Source organism: Capricornis sumatraensis, chromosome 5, assembly GCF_032405125.1.
Source record: "Capricornis sumatraensis isolate serow.1 chromosome 5, serow.2, whole genome shotgun sequence".
Lineage (NCBI taxonomy): Eukaryota > Metazoa > Chordata > Mammalia > Artiodactyla > Bovidae > Capricornis > Capricornis sumatraensis.
The window spans coordinates 45,329,433-45,348,884 of record NC_091073.1 but is presented as its reverse complement, the minus strand read 5'-3'; the positions used below and the strand labels follow the sequence as shown (position 1 = coordinate 45,348,884).

Here is a 19,452-nt window from a genome sequence, read left to right as displayed (position 1 = left end):
GCAGTTTAAATAAAAATTATTTTAAATTCTAAGGTGAAACTACATATTGTTCCCTAACAGTGCCTAGAAAAAGTGGACACTCAATTAATTTGAAATCAATTTCTTTAATCTTATATGTTTTTTGCCACAGCAGCTTTTCATATTTTCTTCATTGAAGCCACTATCTTCTGGCAGAAACTGCCATATCTTATGAAAGATGGAGAAATATTCTCTGCCTTTATGTTAGACAACATGTTCTTTGTGTTAGTCAGTACTTGGTAACTGGTCTCTGACTCATGCTTGAGGAAGAAGCTACAAGGTTAGGTTCTCTGTGAAGTTTCCCCTTCTAAAAGCTACCCTGTCTGTAGGTTTCCCACGGTACCATAAACCTTTCATTAGACCATCTATTGTATGATTTCATAATAATTTTTCTATGTGTCTGCCATTCCATGAAGCTAGAGTTTTATTTTCATAATTTCTGGACCCAGGAATATCTGGTGGCAAGAAGGAATAGTTTCTTAAGTAATTCTGTGAACCAATGAGTTTTTAACTATAATTTGTATATGAAAACGAATAATTCTGAAACATCAGAGTAGCATAGCACAATGCATCTGCTGAGAGATTTATACTGACACAAGGTTAGGATTTAGATAAGGGCAAAAACTGCCTTTCATGATCATGCATCCTTATGTCTTCTGACTAATCTTTGATATTACTTGTCACCTGGATGCATAAACCTCAGGTGATACATTTCATACAAATGCTGGAAATGTTAGCATTTATCTAATTTTTCTAATTTTCTCTGTCAGTTGTCTCCTCTGTAGGAATGTAGGCTAACCATACCTAATTACAGAATTTTCTATAGATTTAAATAATAACATGGAAGTATTCAGCCTGACAACTGATCCATAATAATATGTCAACACATACTTGTCCTCCCCCTTATCCTGTCCCAGAACTTTTCAAGTTGTCTTTATAAGGAGGAATAAATAGTATTGTTTTTATATTTAATAATTTTATTTAGATAATTTTAAAAGCATATTTAAAATAAAATTTAAAAAGGCAAGAGCACTGGAACCAGAATAATTTAGAAAAAACTAACCTCACTCTAGTAACGGGGTACAGTATATGGGAATCAAAGAGGTATAAACTTTTCCAATTACCCAGGAAATTAATATTAAATTGACTAGCACTTCTGAAAGTATAAGGACATACAAACAATATTAAAGTAATACACTAGCAAATATCAGGCCAGATCCTGGGAGAAGATATGTGAAAAGAGGTGAAATATACAAAATAAAAATAAACAAAAAGAAACATCAGGAGAAAAAGAGAGCGATATTTTAGCTGAGAGGCTTTGTTTTTTTAACTACTCTTAGGGCAATGTAAGACGAGCATTTCCTCAGATCCCTGAAACTTTCTGTTAAATGATCAAGATTAGATGATTCTTAAAATTTTTTCACATTTTGTAAGATAAAGTCACAAGCAAGAGAGAAAAAATGTGTCATACATGGAAGTGGGTGAAAGGTCTTTGAACTAAGAGTCACAGCTATTTATAACTGAGTAAATGTGGATGTCTCGTGAGCCCAGAGCCTTGTGGTTGTCTACTCTAGAATCTTCATGTGTAACTGTCCCCTGTGTCTAAGCTACATCTCTGGAAGATGAGCTCCTTAAGGTAAGTGCTGCTAAACTATCCAAGCCAATTTGGGCACACACTGTTACTGGGTTATCTTGGTAAATATTGGTAGTTTTCAATAAATAACAGTGGGGAGAGCTACAGATCTTTCTCAAAACAGGTACAAAGAAAGCCCTCGCAGTACTGGCTTCTAACAGAAGCAGGGAAGTAGCAGTTAAGTAGCAAGGTTCCCCAACCTGTTCCATGGGATTTGTGAAGTACCCACTCTCTGTCCTTTTAAGTGTCCCAGTAGTTCTTGCCTGGAAGTTTCATCAGGGGCACACACAACATGCTAACTATAGAATTCAGCTAACTATCCAATCCCAGTCAGGCCGCCAGGAATGCCCTGAAATCAAGAGCTAGACAATGAACTTGGTGGGTTTTTATAGCCTGTGATATAAGGATAGTTAGCCAGTAATTTTTCTGGTCAGTTCATAAATCTCTGAAGCCATTAATTTCACCAGTGAAAACCTCTCTGTTATATTTATTGTGAAAATTTCCAGAGTTTAGGAGAAAAGACAACTAAAATACATATTTTGATTATATGCTAAGTAAACAGTTCTAGAATGCATATTTTCAACTAGGTTAGCTGTCCACTTAGATTAAAAGTATTCAATACTTCATAATTGCATTTTATTTGCAAAGTTTTAAAGTACATTACAAAAAATCTCACTGGAAGGATCAGGCTTTCTTCTTCTTGATGACAGGATTCTAAGAACACAGTAGACACGTAACAGATTTTCATTAAGTATGTGTGTGGGTGTGTATATGAGGATATATGTCATTAACTTTAATCCTTAGAGAATTAATGCCTTAAGTACTATCAAGAAAATCATATATTTTTATCTAATTTAGCATATACTGTAATGGCTTGATTTGCTTTTAGAATATATTTATCTTAGTTTCTTCATTCTTATGAGTTGCATATATAATAGCATAGTCACCAAACATTGCTAATCTTACATGAAAAAAGAATGTCATAACTAGCATAAACTTGAGCTTGTCCATTTTGCAAAGCCCTGCCCAAGGCTGCTATCATCTCCAGCTTTCCACAAACTAGAATATTCACTGATGCCTTGTTTCTTATCCTGAAGGCCAGTGTGCAATGTTGTTATGTGGTTCCTGTGAAGACTATAAAGTCCTAAACAGAGACAAAGGATGAAGACAGTCAAGGGAATTGCTATAAGCAAATAAGTAGGGATATCTCTGGAGAGGGAGTTGCTTCTGTGTTCCTTTAAGCATCACAGAGTAATTGTTTCTTTTTTAAGGAAAGAACCAGGAGAAGAGAAGCTTATTTTCAAGCTAGAGAGCTTGGCAAACACAAGCTGCAGGGTTTACTTTGGTTTAGGAATCCCACTGCCTCACTGGAGTGTCAATCAAAATCCCACAGCCATTCTTGGATACTTGGAGGTGGGGCTGAGTGATGTACAGCAGTGATTTGACCCAGCACTTGAGGCAGACACGACAAGAGTCATCAGTGTTAATTTCGTTGTCCTCCAACCAGCATTCTGAAAGTGCGTTGACACTGGTGGCCTTGCACTTTTTCATCGGACTTCCAACTGGTAATTACACCTATATTATCACTGTGAAGTTATCTAACCTAACAAAGTAGGACTCAAAACCAGTGCCTGTAATACTAAAGTCTCTTACTTTGATCTGATTTTTGCATTGTTCTTGTCCAGTTTAAGTTGTATGTGCATTTTTCCTCTTGTCCTAATGAATAGAGTATTCGAGATAGTATAGATATTAAGGAAGCCTGTCCCAAGCTTTTAGATAAGACATTGTGTCTAAAAGAAAACAGAAGGAGTTGGTCAGGTTTTGTAATTTTGCTATGATGTTATCAGTAATAACTAAATATTAGATAAGAGGACATTCAAAAATATTTGAAATTGTCTAAACCTTCCAACACATCTATGCTTGTATACATGCTGCAATATTGCTAGTAGAGCAATATATTAAAAGATCAAAAGCTATCTTTTATTCTAAAGAAAATACATGCCCAGGAAGACTTAAATTATAGATGACCACTTTTACCTGAAGAGGCATTTATAATGAATATTATTGTATAGGTTTGGGACTCTCATATTAAGATTGTAAGGCAGAGCAGTTGTTCTTTTCAGTCTTGGAGAAAGAATCTATCCTCCCCCGTGGACAGGGAAGCCTGGTGTGCTGCAGTCCATGGGGGTAGCAAAGAGTCGGACATGACTTGGACACTGAACACCACCAACCAGCAGAGGTCACAGGCACTTTGTACTGGGACATTCCTGGAATGGATCTAGTCTACTAAGGTTTACTGTGACTTGCTAGACAGGTGACTTTGGAATTTTATTTTATACTCAAGTTAGGGAAACTCAGTCATCATACTGTACACCTGACTTGGGCTACTGAATCTTTAATGCAATAGCTAACAGGATATAAGCAGTAACATTTTAAAATTTGCCATTAAATTAAAGCCAATTTTCTCTTTGCAAATAATTGTCACGATGTTTTTCATGGCAAGAACAAGCTACATAAAATGACAACGGGAGGCAGAGAAAACCAGGTATAAGAATTAGGTAAAATTTTCTAGATTCCAGACTTAATCATTTTATTGGTCACATGTAATCATTTCTATTAATGACATTTTATTTCAGCCTATATTATGATACAGTGTTTTGTAAGGACAGACAGCATTGGCCTAACTTAATTTTATTTCATTGTGATTATCTTAAATAGCTGGAAACTGTAAATTAAAATTGGATGCAACGGTTTGCCTCAGAGTACTGTGTCAAGACAGCAGACTCAAGGAAGTGTTTAACATAGAAAAGGACAGGAAATGTTAATAAAAGATTATTCAAGGGACAATTCACAACTCAGCTTGCATCTTAGATGGATACAATTCTAATTGACATTTTGGTAGTTAATATTGTTACATAAGTATTCCAGACAACCCATAATTAAATATTTTGAATTAAACTCACAAATAACTGCAGACTTACAATTATGTATGTTACCTAAATATAAATGATTACAAAATAAAAAAACTGAGATGCATGCTTTATAGTAATGCTACTAAACAGATATATTTAATATATATATAAAGTTAAGGACTTTATGAATGCCAGCATTATGTAAATCACTTTGGAGGGTTGGATTATGTGTTGAATCTTGTTTATTCACTCAACACACATTTGTTTGCCCACAACAAACTAGGTATTGATCATTTCCCGTTCCCAATTTCATCTACTTAACACTTTGGGTAATCAATTAATTCTCTAGTATGAACATCATTATTTAATAAATTAAATCTATCAATACAGGGGACGTTGTATAAAGGTCACTGCTCTACTGGATAATTGGGGAAACTTCCACTGAGATTGGTACCACAGTTTCTCAGATTTTTCCCTTAAGGATGATGAAAGATCAGTGGACTCCTAAGTATCTCAAGTCTGTGGAGTCTTAGGTTGCTTAGAAACCCAGTGACTACGGGCTTGCTATAGCAACCCAACTTATCAGGGAATGCAAAACTAACTTACCTGGCATTTTGCCAAATCTCCATATTTTTCTAGTATGAATATTCCAATCACATGACTGTTTATTATTCACACAATCAAGCTAAATAATACTACAGTTTACCAAATTTTGAAAAGAATAACTTACAATAGCTAGCAAATATAAGAACATTAAGCGTAAGCTCACTATGTAATTTTAGTTACTTGAAATTTGTTATGTCACCTAGTTATTATCCCATTGCCTACATTTGATTATATATATGTAAGATTTGCACTAAATTAGAAGCATGGGAAAGTTAGGCTAGTACAGTGTATAATCTATGTGATAATAAAAAGGCTCTATAAATGACTTCTTTAATATTTATAAATCCATAAATTTATCCATACATTTATATGAAGTGCATTTTAATGATATTCTTATTTTGCATTATAAACCCCCTTTTCACATATAAATATATTTCTTTAAAATTATTTACCACATTCTCTTTAAAATCTTAAGCCTTAAGTAATATGCTGTGTAATTTGTATACACAAATGTATTAGAAAATTAATTTATTTGAAAAGCACATTTTTCCAATAATGGAAAAGATGGGAATGTAATCTCATCGTCAGTCTAAATATTTGCTCTTTGTAGTATATTTTTAACTATTTGCCCCCTTTGATTTAAGGCATGTTTTGTGATTTTAATAGTATCTGCAGTTTACCAGTTTTTTACATTGTTGTTCAGCAACAGCGATCTTCTCTGTACCTCTTCATATGTAGGAACTGTATTTTTCTTATCTCCTGTTGATTTCAACTCTCATGTTTATCACAGCCAATAGCACAGGTAGACCCAGCAGCCTCTCCTGAGACTAGAGTCCTATAAGGTTTTAGTTACTGTCCTTTTCTCCTGGGTTTTGGCATTTATGCATTTTGTTGATATTTAATAAGAGTTTGTCATATTAAAAATTCTCTTGAGGAGAATAAAAGAGTCAGTGTGACTTAGGTTTTTATGGGATAAGGATGCATTTGCTGCTATTTTCAATTTTTCTTTACACTTTATTTCTACAGAATTGTGCAACTGATAAAATTTTTGACCCCTCTAGTATATCAGTTTAACTGGGTAGTGCCGATGTTAATGATGATATATCTCATCTCACAGATGGAAACAAGTAGGAAGACAAAAATTGGGCTATTTTAGTTAAATTAATTGTCATCAGAACAGAAAAGCCAGTTCTCAGAGGTCCTTGTTTAAGGGTCCAATGATTGGGCTACCCTGGCACCCTCAACAGAGGTGCATTTGTGCAATCGGATATTTTTTAACAAAATAAGTGAACAGTCCAGTACAAATGGACTAAATAACCCAAAGGGATCAAACTATTAGCAAGGGATCACACGTTAGCTTATAAATAGATAGTAGATTGGCATGTAAAATTAGATGGTAGAGTATAATACTCAGGAGACTTAGAATTTTTGATTGGCAAAAAACCTAATACAAGGAATGATCTATATTTAATCATTATTTTTGGCCTATGATTGAATTATTTTCATAAATTTTTGAAATCTTCACTTTAATCAATATGTCTGTTCCTGGCAGTGAAGATATAAACATAATTGGCACATTTGACCATTTAAAATATTTGAGAAAAGCTTATCGTGTAGTGGTATATTGTTTGTCCTTGTACTGCAGTTACTCAATACATATCTGTGGAACAATAGAAGTAAGCCCTCCTTGAGAATAAATATTTTTCAGTGTGGAAGAACCTGACTGTTTAATAATTCAGATAACTAGTCCTTTTAAATTCTATGTTGGATATCTTGGAAAAGTAAATATATTCTGCCAAAGTATTTAACATACCCATGTCTCTTTAATGTATGTTGTGACACTTGTAGTATAGGTTTTTCAGTATTTATTTGATGAGTATCTGAATACCTATTATGTGTAAGCAACTATTTTAAAATCTGGCATATAAAAGTAAATGTTCCCAACACAGTTCTCAGTGAATATATTATAGAGAGTTCCACTGTGACCTCTCCCTTGGAAGTCATAAATGAGTATATAATGAACTGAGCTTTTTTGTTATACTTTGTATGAGTAGGACACTAAAGCATTCTGGAGATATAAAGATGAATAAATATAGTCACGTGGCTTTTTGTATGTGCTTAATATTAAGATCTCTGCTTGTTGCACATGGTATACAAAACCATGTTGTAGGGACTGTTTATTTCCTTTTTTTTAGGGACCTATTGATTAAACCACATTTCTTGATGATAGTTAATGAGGAGAAATTTGGTTAGATGTTTAGTTATTTAAAATGTTTGTGATCTACAGTTCACAATTTACATAGAATCTCAGGATATAAGTTTGAGTGTTTTCAACTCAAACCATTGTATCAATTCAGGGATTTAGGGTACAGCTTAACTAAAAAACTTCAGAGTTAGCACTCTGTAGGCACAGTTAGATCAAACTGTTGGTTCTTTTGAACTTATTTGCTCTTGCCTGTTATTTGGGTGTTGGCTTTCAAGCTAGTTTCCTTGAAGTTCTAAGATGGTTCCTGGCAGCATTCGTACATGTTTCCTTATTACAAATAAATAGGAAGATGGGGAGAGATAATAGTGAAAAGATCATTCCCACCCATACTGAACAAAAGAGCAAAGCTTTTGTGAGTCCTGAGATGTATGTTTTTATAACACTGAAGTGCTTATAACGCTTTCAGTTCAGTTCAGTTCAGTCGCTCAGTCGTGTCCGACCCTGCAACCCCATGAATCACAGCACGCCAGGCCTCCCTGTCCATCACCATCTCCCGGAGTTCACTCAGACTAACGTCCATCGAGTCAGTGATGCCATCCAGCCATCTCATCCTCTGTTGTCCCCTTCTCCTCCTGTCCCCAAACCCTCCCAGCATCAGAGTATAATGCTTTAACTTACAACAATTAAATAGGGATTTAATAAAAAATATTAAATAGAACATTGACATTTTTAGAGGCAATATCATGTTCAGTTCAGTCACTCAGTCATGTCCAACTCTTTGTGACCACATGGAAATATCATGTTAGTACCATGACAATACATGTTTTATAAAACAAAATATGGAGGAAACTTTTGAATCTTTTCTTCTGTATTCAGTGTTGTGAGTCATCTCCGAAAACAAAGTCAGTTGCTCATGGTTTCTAGAACATCAGTTACTTCTAACTACGTAGGATATACTAATGATATGCAGAGTACATCATGAGAAACGCTGGACTGGAGGAATCACAAGCTGGAATCAAGATTGCCGGGAGAAATATCAATCACCTCAGATATGCAGATGACACCACCCTTATGGCAGAAAGTGAAGAGGAACTGAAAAGTCTCTTGATGAAAGTAAAAGAAGAGAGTGAAAAAGTTGGCTTAAAGCTCAACATTCAGAAAACGAAGATCATGGCATCTGGTCCCATCACTTCATGGGAAATAGACGGGGAAACAGTGGAAACAGTGTCAGACTTTATTTTTTTGGGCTCCAAAATCACTGCAGATGGTGATTGCAGCCATGAAATTAAAAGACACTTACTCCTTGGAAGAAAAGTTATGACCAACCTAGATAGCATATTCAAAAGCAGAGACATTACTTTGCCGACTAAGGTCCGTCTAGTCAAGGCTATGGTTTTTCCAGTGGTCATGTATGGATGTGAGAGTTGGACTGTGAAGAAGGCTGAGCACCGAAGAATTGATGCTTTTGAACTGTGGTGTTGGAGAAGACTCTTGAGAGTCCCTTGGACTGCAAGGAGATCCAACCAGTTCATTCTGACGGAGATCAACCCTGGGCTTTCTTTGGAAGGAATAATGCTAGAGCTGAAACTCCAGTACTTTGGCCACCTCATGCAAAGAGTTGTCTCATTGGAAAAGACTTTGATTTTGGGAGGGATTGGGGCAGGAGGAGAAGGGGACAACCGAGGATGAGATGGCTGGATGGCATCACTGACTCGATGGACGCGAGTCTGAGTGAATTCCAGGAGATGGTGATGGACAGGGAGGCCTGGAGTGCTGCGATTCAGTGTCGCAAAGAGTGTCACAAAGAGTCAGACACGACTGAGTGACTGAACTGAACTGAATGATCTGTTAGGCTAGGATAAGTTCTTGAAGAAACATTATGATCTTCCTTTCCTCTGGGAAATTCTTAAACATGTGGAAATATCCCTTAAAGGTTATGATTTAATCAAAAGGCTGAATTTAGTTATATTTAATCATTATGTTTCATCTTTACAACTGAAGCCAGTTCCCTAAAACATATCTCAACACATATGCATTGGAATTTTTAAAAAACTATGTTGTCTATTTTCAATTTTAATTTTAATCACTTGATATTGGATGAAGATTGTCTGAAAGGATGATATTTTCAATGGTGGAATCGTTTATCACAAAAAGAAAAGGTTTCCCTGTAATTAGTTTGCACCAAAACACTTACAAAGAAAATCACTACAGTATTTTTTTCCCTAACCTACGTGACATGGCAAACGAGCCAGAGAAATTTCAGTAAATAGCACAAATTTAGTTTGATCTTCTATTTTGTTTTAATCTTTATTTTGTTTCAGAGCTTAAAGAATTTAAATGTTTTCTACTATACAGGATGGTAAGGTGTGTGTGCACAATCAGGTCTGACTCTTTGCGACCCCATGGACTGTAGCCTGCCAGGCTCCTCTGTCCATGGAATTTCCCAGGCAGGAAAACTGGAGTGGGTTGCCATTTCCTACTCCAACAGGATGGTAATATGAGATTAAAAGAATAAATGGCAGAATATGGTTCAGTCATAACCAAAATATTTTTGGTAATATATGGAAATCTGTGATTGTGTACTGAACTACCACTGGAGGGTGGATGTTTTTCACAGCAAAACTACCAGTTAAGTGGGTAATGTGAACATATCAATAAAAGGTGTGAAGGGCCAAATGAATTTATGGTTTCTGGTAATTTAGGAATAGCTGTGATTTTATAATTGTAGTAAGTTAATTTGCATGCAATTCCAAATTTACATACCTAAAACCACACTGAATTTTGAAAAACTATTGGATAAAAAATGAGATGTCAAATAAAAATCAACTAGGATAGATAAACGCAAGGTAACCAAGGAAGAAAAAAAGGAAAACAATGAAAACTGGGAAGCTTGTGGAGGAGAGAAATCTATCCTGAAACATAAAAATAGTATTGGGGGACAGGCTTCTTTATAACATGGGAAATATTTAGTGGCTTTTAATTTTGAGTTGCATGAAATGGTATGGTTTCCATGGGCTTATTTCACCTCCAAATATTACTTTAATGTAATCCTCTTTTCTACAACCTACTGTGATTATCCAGTTTTCCCTGAGGGGTTGCAGAAAATGAGAGGAAAAACAGGCCTGCAGCAGTCTTGGAACCTGTCCAGAAAATGTTTTTAGTCCTTGGACTACTTGAAGGACTGTGTTCCAAACCTTGTATACACAGATTGGAAAACAATGATATTCAGAGTGAATACACTGGGATTAGGAATTTTCTGTGTGTCATTAACAAAAGGAATATTACAGAATACACTGAAACACATTGGGATACCATAGGATCTTGATTAACATTTTTACCTTTATCCATGAACAGGAGGTATTGTGGAGTAGCAGAGTTTGCTTACTAAATACCACGACTGAATGTCCTGAAAGCCAAGAAAACAGTTGTTAGAACAATCTCTGAGGCTACATGTACCAAGCAGTGCAGAACTAGCAGGGCCAGTAGAGTCATTTGAGGGTGACATTCCACAGCAATTCAGATTCCGTAACTTGCTGTTTACTTAAATCACAACCTCCTAACAAAGTGAAGTTCGGGGATCTGTTAAGAGGATGCACAATTTGAGTCCTTGGTTGCCTTTTGGAGAACACTGAGGATGACAGACCCTTTCATAAAGACAAGGCTGATGTTACCTAAACCTACTTAAGAATTGGAAGATTTCTTTCTACTTAACCTAAGGTAAATTCCTTTATCCAAGCCATTGTCAATGCCCCCTAATGTGAAGCAAACTTTAATGTGGTTACTAACATGTGAGTGCTAAAATGAAGTTTAATAGGTAAGTTGAACTTCTCTTTTCCTTAAAATTTACTAAATTTTGTGCAGATACTAAAGAGAAAGTGTTACTATACTCCTGAGTACTTGTCATTTGCTTCATTTAAGCAGCTAACCAAATGTGTCACGGAGAAACATGCAGGACAATTGCAGGGTTCTGCTAATTTAGAATTCTGAATTTTTATGAAATCTACCTTATGCATTAAACAGTACTAGTCTTCCATTTTTATTCTGTTTAGGTTTTCATGTTTATGATTTACAGAACACAGTCATGAAAATAAGATATATAGAAAGAATTTTAAAGATTTATAACATTTCCAGGAAAACATTTGCTTCCAGAAGTTTTACTACATAGATAGATATACACTCTATATTTGGGTGTGCATATATGTTACAAGAATTGGTTTGTTTCTACAAGCTATTATATGAGGCTTTGTTCAAAATGAAAAATACAATTAGAGTAAGATGTTCCAACTTTGAATACTTATGGATTCTTCGAAATCTTAATACATTTCAAGTTCTCCGAAGAAGTTTATTTGAGAAGTAGCACTCTAATCCAAACTCCTTGGCCTCTTGAAAGACAGAAAACTCAGGCTTGACCACAAGCAGATCTGCTCCTTAAGTCTCTGAGAACAAATCTGGGGAAATGATGATTTGATTTGACTGTGATGGCCTTCCCTGGTGGCTCAGATGGTAAAGAATCTGCCTGCAATTCTGGAGACCTGGGTTGGGGAGATCCTCTGGAGAAGGGAATGGCCACCCACTTCAGTATTCTTGCCTGGAGAATCCCATGGTGGAGGAGTCTGGCAGGCTACAGTCTAGGGGTCACAAAGAGTTAGACATGACTGAGCGACTAACATTTTCACTTTAGGGTTTGATAGACTGTTTTTTTGTTTTTGTTTTTGTTTTTTTACCTTGACCATTTTATTTTATTTTTTTAAATTTTTTTAAATTTTAAAGTCTTTAATTCTTACATGTGTTTCCAAACATGAACCCCCCTCCCACCTCCCTCCCCATAACATCTCAGTGGGTCATCCCCATGCACCAGCCCCAAGCATGCTGTATCCTGCGTCAGACATAGACTGGCGATTCAATTCTTACATGATAGTATACATGATAGAATGATAGACTGTTTCATACTGCTGTGCCCCTCGAATGCAAGGTTTGTACCAAATGTTTTTTAAAAGTGTCAGGGGAGAAGGATCAAACTTTTCCATTTCAAGCAAACAGAAAAAGAAAGGCATTAGGAATGTACTATTTCCTATGTGGTGATTTCTAAAATTATTATTATATGACATGCTTCTTAGAAAGTATTTTCTCAGCTTTAAAAAGGAATTTGATTATGCTTCCCTGTCCCTGGAAAATGTGTGTGTGCGTGTGCGCGCATGTGTGTATGCATGTATATGAGTTTAACTCTTTCAGGAATCTGACACCCAAGTGTTGTATATCTCCAAATTTAACAGATTATCAGTTGGCACAGACAACAAAATTGTGAAAAAGATGGACTAGAGTATGGTTGTCTCGTTTTTAGTAAATGGAACAGAATTATTGTTCTCATTATCCATCTGATTTCTTTCCTGGTTTTAAACATTCATCATGCTCTTTAAGTTTTTTTTTTTTTCTGCTGGTAGTTAAAAAGAGTGAAAAACATCCTTTAGCATTTTAAAGCATATCATTTTGATCAAGCCATCAACCAATGTGAATGTGTAAATTGATTCTCTAACTCTTCTTAAAATTATTTTATTTCCTTTTTAAGACCCTACAGGGACCATTTATAACGTAGATGACATGTCTCAAAAGAAAACTTTGTTGTACCCTCAATTCAAAGAATTAAGTATTTCTGCCCCTTGAAATTACAAATTAATTGCTCACATAACTTTTTCAATCTTTTTTGACATTGTTTAACTAACTAAATCCTATATTTTGTTATTGATTATTGATTTTCCCCCTACTGTTTCATAACACCAAGCTTTGAAGCCAAGCTATCCTCTTACTTGAAGATTTCTGTTGTTCCCTCCTAATTATTTCCCTTCCACTGTATGAACACAAATTGTACTGACAACTATGCAAATCTTAACACTTTCTTAAGTTTCTTAGTATTGTTTAAATGTTGACATTTCTCCACCTCCTCAGAGAGTTAAGTCAGCTTTGCAAACAGTTCAGATAAAGATTAGATCTGCCAACATTTTTAGGCCTGTGGAATTTACATATTTATATGGCCCTGCCCATATAAGATCTATCCAGATATAGAGAGGTGTTCTCTCTTTATACACGGCTCCTACCATGGCTTCTAGGAAACACAGGGGAAAGTTTGCATCATGAATGCAGTAGGTTTGTCAATACTTTGATCGTGTGCTTTGATTCATTAGATGATGTAGCTTAAGGCTAAACTTTAATGACCCAGATATTCTGCATTATCCTTAATGTAGTCCTTTGAAATTTTCCTTTAAAAGCGGTATTAAAAACTTCCATTTTAATCTCTTAAGCTTTCACTGGCATTATCATGTCTATGTCTTATGCATGTACTAGTCTCTTTAAATTATGTACATATGTATTTCATTCCGGTATGTGAAGCCCCACCTCATCATATAAAACAGATAGAACCTGTCATTGGTTTAATACTTCCATAATGACCAGGGCAGCATTTGGAAAAATAGATATCTATTTATGTAGCACACATAATCATGTGTGCTATACATGTACATAAATATGTGTGTGTGTAAATCTCCATGGTTAGTTAGCACACATAATCATGTGTGCTATACATGTACATAAATATGTGTGTGTGTAAATCTCCATGATTAGTTATCCCAAGGATTAAAGTGATAAATCAAATTTTGCCTTATGGTTTTACACTGGTAACTAAAGTTTTAAGATACTTTACAGTGTATCTGTGCAGTATTATGTGTTATAGGTCTTCAGAATGAATTTTATTTTTTGAGTTAATTTCAAAATAATTCTGTTAACTGTTAATTACAGAATACTTTCACTGTTCATTCCTTGTTTATTGTACTTAATATCATTTTCTTATATTAGGCTATTTAAAATTGTTATTCAGCTTGAACAAATGTGCTAAAAAGGATATGTAAATTAGGTATTGATCAAGAACTCATATATATATATATATATATATATATATATATACACACATACACATTTTTCTTTCGGAAAGACTATAGACTCTTAGTCAGTCTATATGGGTTTTTATTATTATGGCACATAGTAGCTGTGTGACCTCAACTAGTTGTCTAAAAACATAGCAAGGTTGTATGACAGGTCAATAAGATAACTTATATGAGACACTTATTTCAACAACTGGCAGATAAGCCCTCAATACATGTTAACTCTGTTATTGCATCATCATCATAATTTATAGGTCTTTGCTTAACCATACAATCTAGAATTTTAATGCACATGATACTAAAATTCTTTTCATTTGCTGAAGTGTTAAAAATAAAAGAGGGTCAATTAAAAGTTTTTATCTACTACATAGAATCTCTAGAAAGCTTTACAAATCTGTCGTGTGGCTTGTCAGCTTGAGGCTGTAGGTAGGTTCTGTAGTTACTCTCTTTGACAAGACAGGAAATGAGAACTATGACTGTGGGCTGCTCATTCACAAAACCTATGATTGTTATTATTATTAATAGGGCTGTGGTCAGAACTTGGGCCATGCCATGCAATTCCTCTTCTACTATGCTTCCATTGTATGCTTCTCAGATATGTTGCAATATTTATAATTACTCAATGTACTTCACTCTTTTACTTCACAAGTGTTATATGCCGTGAATTAGCTAATCTAGAAACATATTCTAAAGGATTTTTGAAACCATAGAAATGCTAGAATAAAGTTTATTATTTTTCCTATTTTTGGAGAAAGCATTTCAAAGCATGACATAATACTTAAAAGGGAATTACTGTGAAAGTTAATGGCATAAAAATGGAAATTTTCAGTAACTTAAAAATTCAATAAAGTTTAGTCAAAAAACTTTTTTAAAAAAATTGTCAAATGTCAGAAGACTGGTTATTTCCTTATTAGCTAATAAGGAAAAGATATCACAAATGTTTAAAAATAGAAATGCTAATATGCTTTAGACAATTGGTGAAACTTCACTCAAATATTTAACAATAAAATAAGTACTTATAAACGGAGTTTAGTATGAGCCAGTGTGACCAATGTATGAAGATGGGCCTTTTCACACGTTGCTGTATACATGCATGAACAGAAATCGGGTAAAACTCCCCTTGCCAAAACAAGTACATACTTCTCACCCAGAAATTTCACTTTCTGCCATTTACTAGTGTCCTAGCACAGTAAACAAAATTAGATATGTACATAAATTTTTAGCATTGCTTTTGTAAGCTCAAAGAACAAATTGGTTAGCCAAAAATCTGTTCAGGTTTTTCCATTATGTGTGTATGTTCAGTCATGTCCAACTCTTTGCAACCCCATGGACTGTAGCCTGCCAGGCGCCTCTGTCCATGGGATTCTCCACGCAAGAACACCGGAGTGGGTTGCTATTTCCTCCTCCAGGGGACCTTTCTGACACAGGGATTGAATCCATGTCTCCGATGTCTCCTATAGTGGCAGGCAGATTCTTTACTCTGAGCCACCAGGGAAGAAAGGTGTAACAGAATGGAAAAAGAAAAATCAAAAGTTCTATTACATATGATATTGGTCATTTAAAAGAAAATGGTACATTTTTAGGACTATTTTTTCCAATAATTGAGAAAGAAAAAAGAGAGTTAACACTATCAATTATATGAAAATATCTCCAAGTCCCTTGATATTAAAGAGACATGTTGTAGAAAGTGTGATTCAGCATATGGTTTAGTCCATATATGTATGTATGTATGTGTGTGTGTGTGTGTGTGTGCGTGTGCGTGTGTGTATGTTTTAAACTTTTAAGTTTTTACTTAGGAAATAAGTAAAATGATGACTGTATGCTGTATGTTTATACTTATAAGTTTATAACATACATAAGTATATACATATAAGTTTATATATATATAAGTACATTTAAAATTTATAAAATTCCTAGGTGGTAGTGACATACCTAACATTGGGCACTTCTGAGGAATAAAATTGATGCTTGAATGAGACTTCTCATTTTACACCTTTTTATAATATTCAATATTTTTTACTTGTCCATATTACCTTAATGAATTCCCTAAAATAAAAATTTGCTTAATAGAAAACGATCACCATACCAATTATTTATTAAACAAATACTATATATGTCAAGAACTGCACTGAGTTCGTCACATTACTACTCTCACCTTTGCAACAATTCTGAGAGGGGGCTATTTCCACTATGACTTACAGAGGCAAGGTAGTAGCAACAAGTCACACACTCTAGCAAGGGATGAACTCCAAATTCTGAGTTAGGTCCATTTACTTCCATAGCATATGCCCTTCATCTCAAAGCACTGTATATCTGTGGTATGAACAAACAGTATAATAACCTCTTATTTCTGGCCATTCTCATTTCTTTCAAAAATATTATTGTGGTTATGACAATCATGTGCATCCAGTCATTCAACTGATTACCAGCTATGAGCCTGCTCTGTGCTCCTGGGGCTTCAGCAGTGCAATAAACAGACAAGGGTCTCATTCCATGGAGTCAACATTCTAGCAAATGCAGAGAAAGAACCAAAAAAAAAAAAAAAAGAAGCCAAATGCTTGTCTGATGGTGCTGTGTGATCTCCAGTAATCAAAGCAGAAGGGAGAAAGGGACAATGACTTGAGGGGAAGGGAAGCACTTCGTTGCCTCACAGTCAGGCCCCTGTCAAGTGCTGCACACAATCCACCTCAGTTAGTCCTTATTATGATCTCTTAGTTTTCTCCATTTTTTGATTAAGAAAGTAAGAATAAATTGTTAGTTAACTCCTAATCCCCAGTCAATATAGCTAGTGGTAGTACACTGCAAGTCACTGTAGTCTGTTTGATTCCAAATTCTAAGTGATCTTCCAGGTAAAAAGTTTGCAAAGCACTGTGCCTAAGCTTACTTAGCATACTGACAGTTTGAGCTTTCATTCTGCTACATCTGTTCTAGTGGACTTACAGAAGGTAATGTATATGCTCATATAAAAATATCCCTTAAAAATACTGCATATACATAATCTTTTAAAAATGAAAACCCCAACATGCATTACTGAGAAATGGGTGCAGCAGTTTCCTGCCTTGTTGTTCAAGGTGAACATTTTGCTCAAAATACAGACATATGATTGCAGCTTTTACTTGGCTCTGGGTTTCCTGTGTTTTCCTGTATCAGGAACTGTTGTGCACAGTATTAAAACAGTTAACAGCTGCCTCTGGGAATGCAAATTTGATTCTTTGGGCTGCTCATGGGAAAGTGTGACATTTTCCTCTCCAAAGACAAAGAATTTAGATGTCATTAGACTACTGATGAAATAGTAATCCAAGTAAATTCAGTGTCAGCTTAAGTATCAATTTTACAGGTATTTCTTCTGAAATATCTTACTCTAACAATGTTCATTTTTTATATAATTTAATTATCCTTTCAGTGCATTTACGATAGGCTGTTTAAAATAGCATCTGAACTTCTGTGTTGGTGGGCTATTTCTGAATTGTCACACTGGAGGGTATTTGTGTACGTGTGTACTTGTGTATATTTGTGAGAATTAAGGCTGAGAAGGAAATGTTATCAAAGCAGCTTAAATACAATAAAATAGATATTCAATATCAAAATAATTATTAAACTAGCCTTTATATTACCTTTTTATTAGTATAACAAAGATAAAATGTCACAGTGATAAGGGAATCATCTTTTTAAATTATCTAAAATCTTTAAATTATTCTTTCTAAAAAGCATAAATCATAGTGAGATTACACAAGGCCATTTCTACTTTATCCTAATTAAGTGATATTTGGAAAAACAATCCCAATATAACTAAAGACTTCTATAACATTAATTATTAAATAAATTTGTCTATAAAAATATCCTGGAAAAAGAAAGCAATGCTCAAGGTAAAATATTGCTTTGGGTTCCTTTCCAGTTGTATTGCACAGCTAGCAAATGAGAGAATACAACACATGCCTAGAAGCAATAGCACAAACAGCCCAGTGAGGACTGGTTTAAATATGATCTAATGAAGTAAATGTATTTCTGCCTGTTATTGTTATGCTGTTGTCTTTCAAGGCTGAGTTAGAGGCATTTATTCATCTGGTCTGACAGATAACAGTTTAACCTGAAGATTTTTATTTTCCCTGTAGGATTCTGAGAATTTCTTTCTAAGAGTGGGATTTTAACATGTGGGTCTTTTCTCCCCAAAAGCTTAAGGTCTTCTTTTTTGATGAAATTTTAAAATAATGCCTTTCTTTTAAAAGTAACTTCATTATATACTTTTACTATTTAGGATGGCTTTTGATATGAAATTTTATTTAAATATTATTTAAAATTGTCTTTTTATCTAAAGAGATCTAAGAGAAATATAACTTCTTGGTTTTCATAGAGGATTTTGCTCTGCTCATGAAATTTCTGTAAGACTAACAGAAAATAATAAATAGTGAAGAGCTTCCAGTTAGAAGAGTAGGCTATTTCCTTTTTTAAAGTCTTTTTGTCATCCCTGTTGATTGACGAAGTCCAACTGTTTTTAAAATCATTAGACTTGACACACTTTGAATAAATGAAGCATAGAAAGTACATTTTATTTAAACTTCATGAAGTAGGTTTTTCAAGCAGGAAAGTGAAAGAAGCAGGTAATTCTTCCCAATTTACATTTTCCACCCCCAGGCCCGGTTTATCATCTGGAATAATGACTGTATATGAAAGGCCGCTCAGCAAGCTAGCTCCTTTTGTCTCTCTGGCCTCTGACTTACTTGGATGGGAAAATGGCCAAAAGAAGGAAAAAAAAAAAAAGACAGCAGAAGATCTCAGATATAGGTAATAGGTCTGCGCTACAATATAAAAACAGACCCTCAAGACCTATCACACCCCTCCCACACACTCTAAGTGGGAAGTGTGGGGTTTCCTTTTTTTTTTTTCAAACTCCTTTTAGAACAAACACTCATTGGGATCTGACTGACGTTGCCTTTCTCTCTCTTTTTTTTTTTAAAGTATATTTAAACTCACATACTTTTTATAATGAGGATTTCAGTGTAGGGTTTTCTGCAGGATACCATTTGGTCCTACTAAGAACTGACTGTTCAAATGTTGGAACATTTGATCGGAAAATACTTCTTAGTCTTTTTAAAGGTAAGTCATACTGATTTTTTTTTAAATTTCTGTCTCGTAAATGACAGGAGA

General features: G+C 34.8%; 1 protein-coding gene across 6 annotated transcripts in view; it reads left to right on the top strand.

The window, feature by feature from the left end:
* Positions 1-1,530: 1,530 nt before the first annotated feature.
* Positions 1,531-19,452, top strand: part of LOC138080052 (platelet glycoprotein 4) — a 63,062-nt gene continuing 45,140 nt past the window's right edge. For 2 of the 6 annotated variants that reach the window (XM_068972938.1, XM_068972933.1), the window contains exon 1: positions 1,531-1,654. The gene's annotated coding sequence lies outside the window, so the exon portion shown is untranslated. Of the gene's footprint in view, positions 1,655-3,126; positions 3,217-19,256; positions 19,402-19,452 lie in introns of those variants that run through there. The other 4 variants (XM_068972939.1, XM_068972935.1, XM_068972937.1 and 1 more) reach the window with 2 other exon arrangements.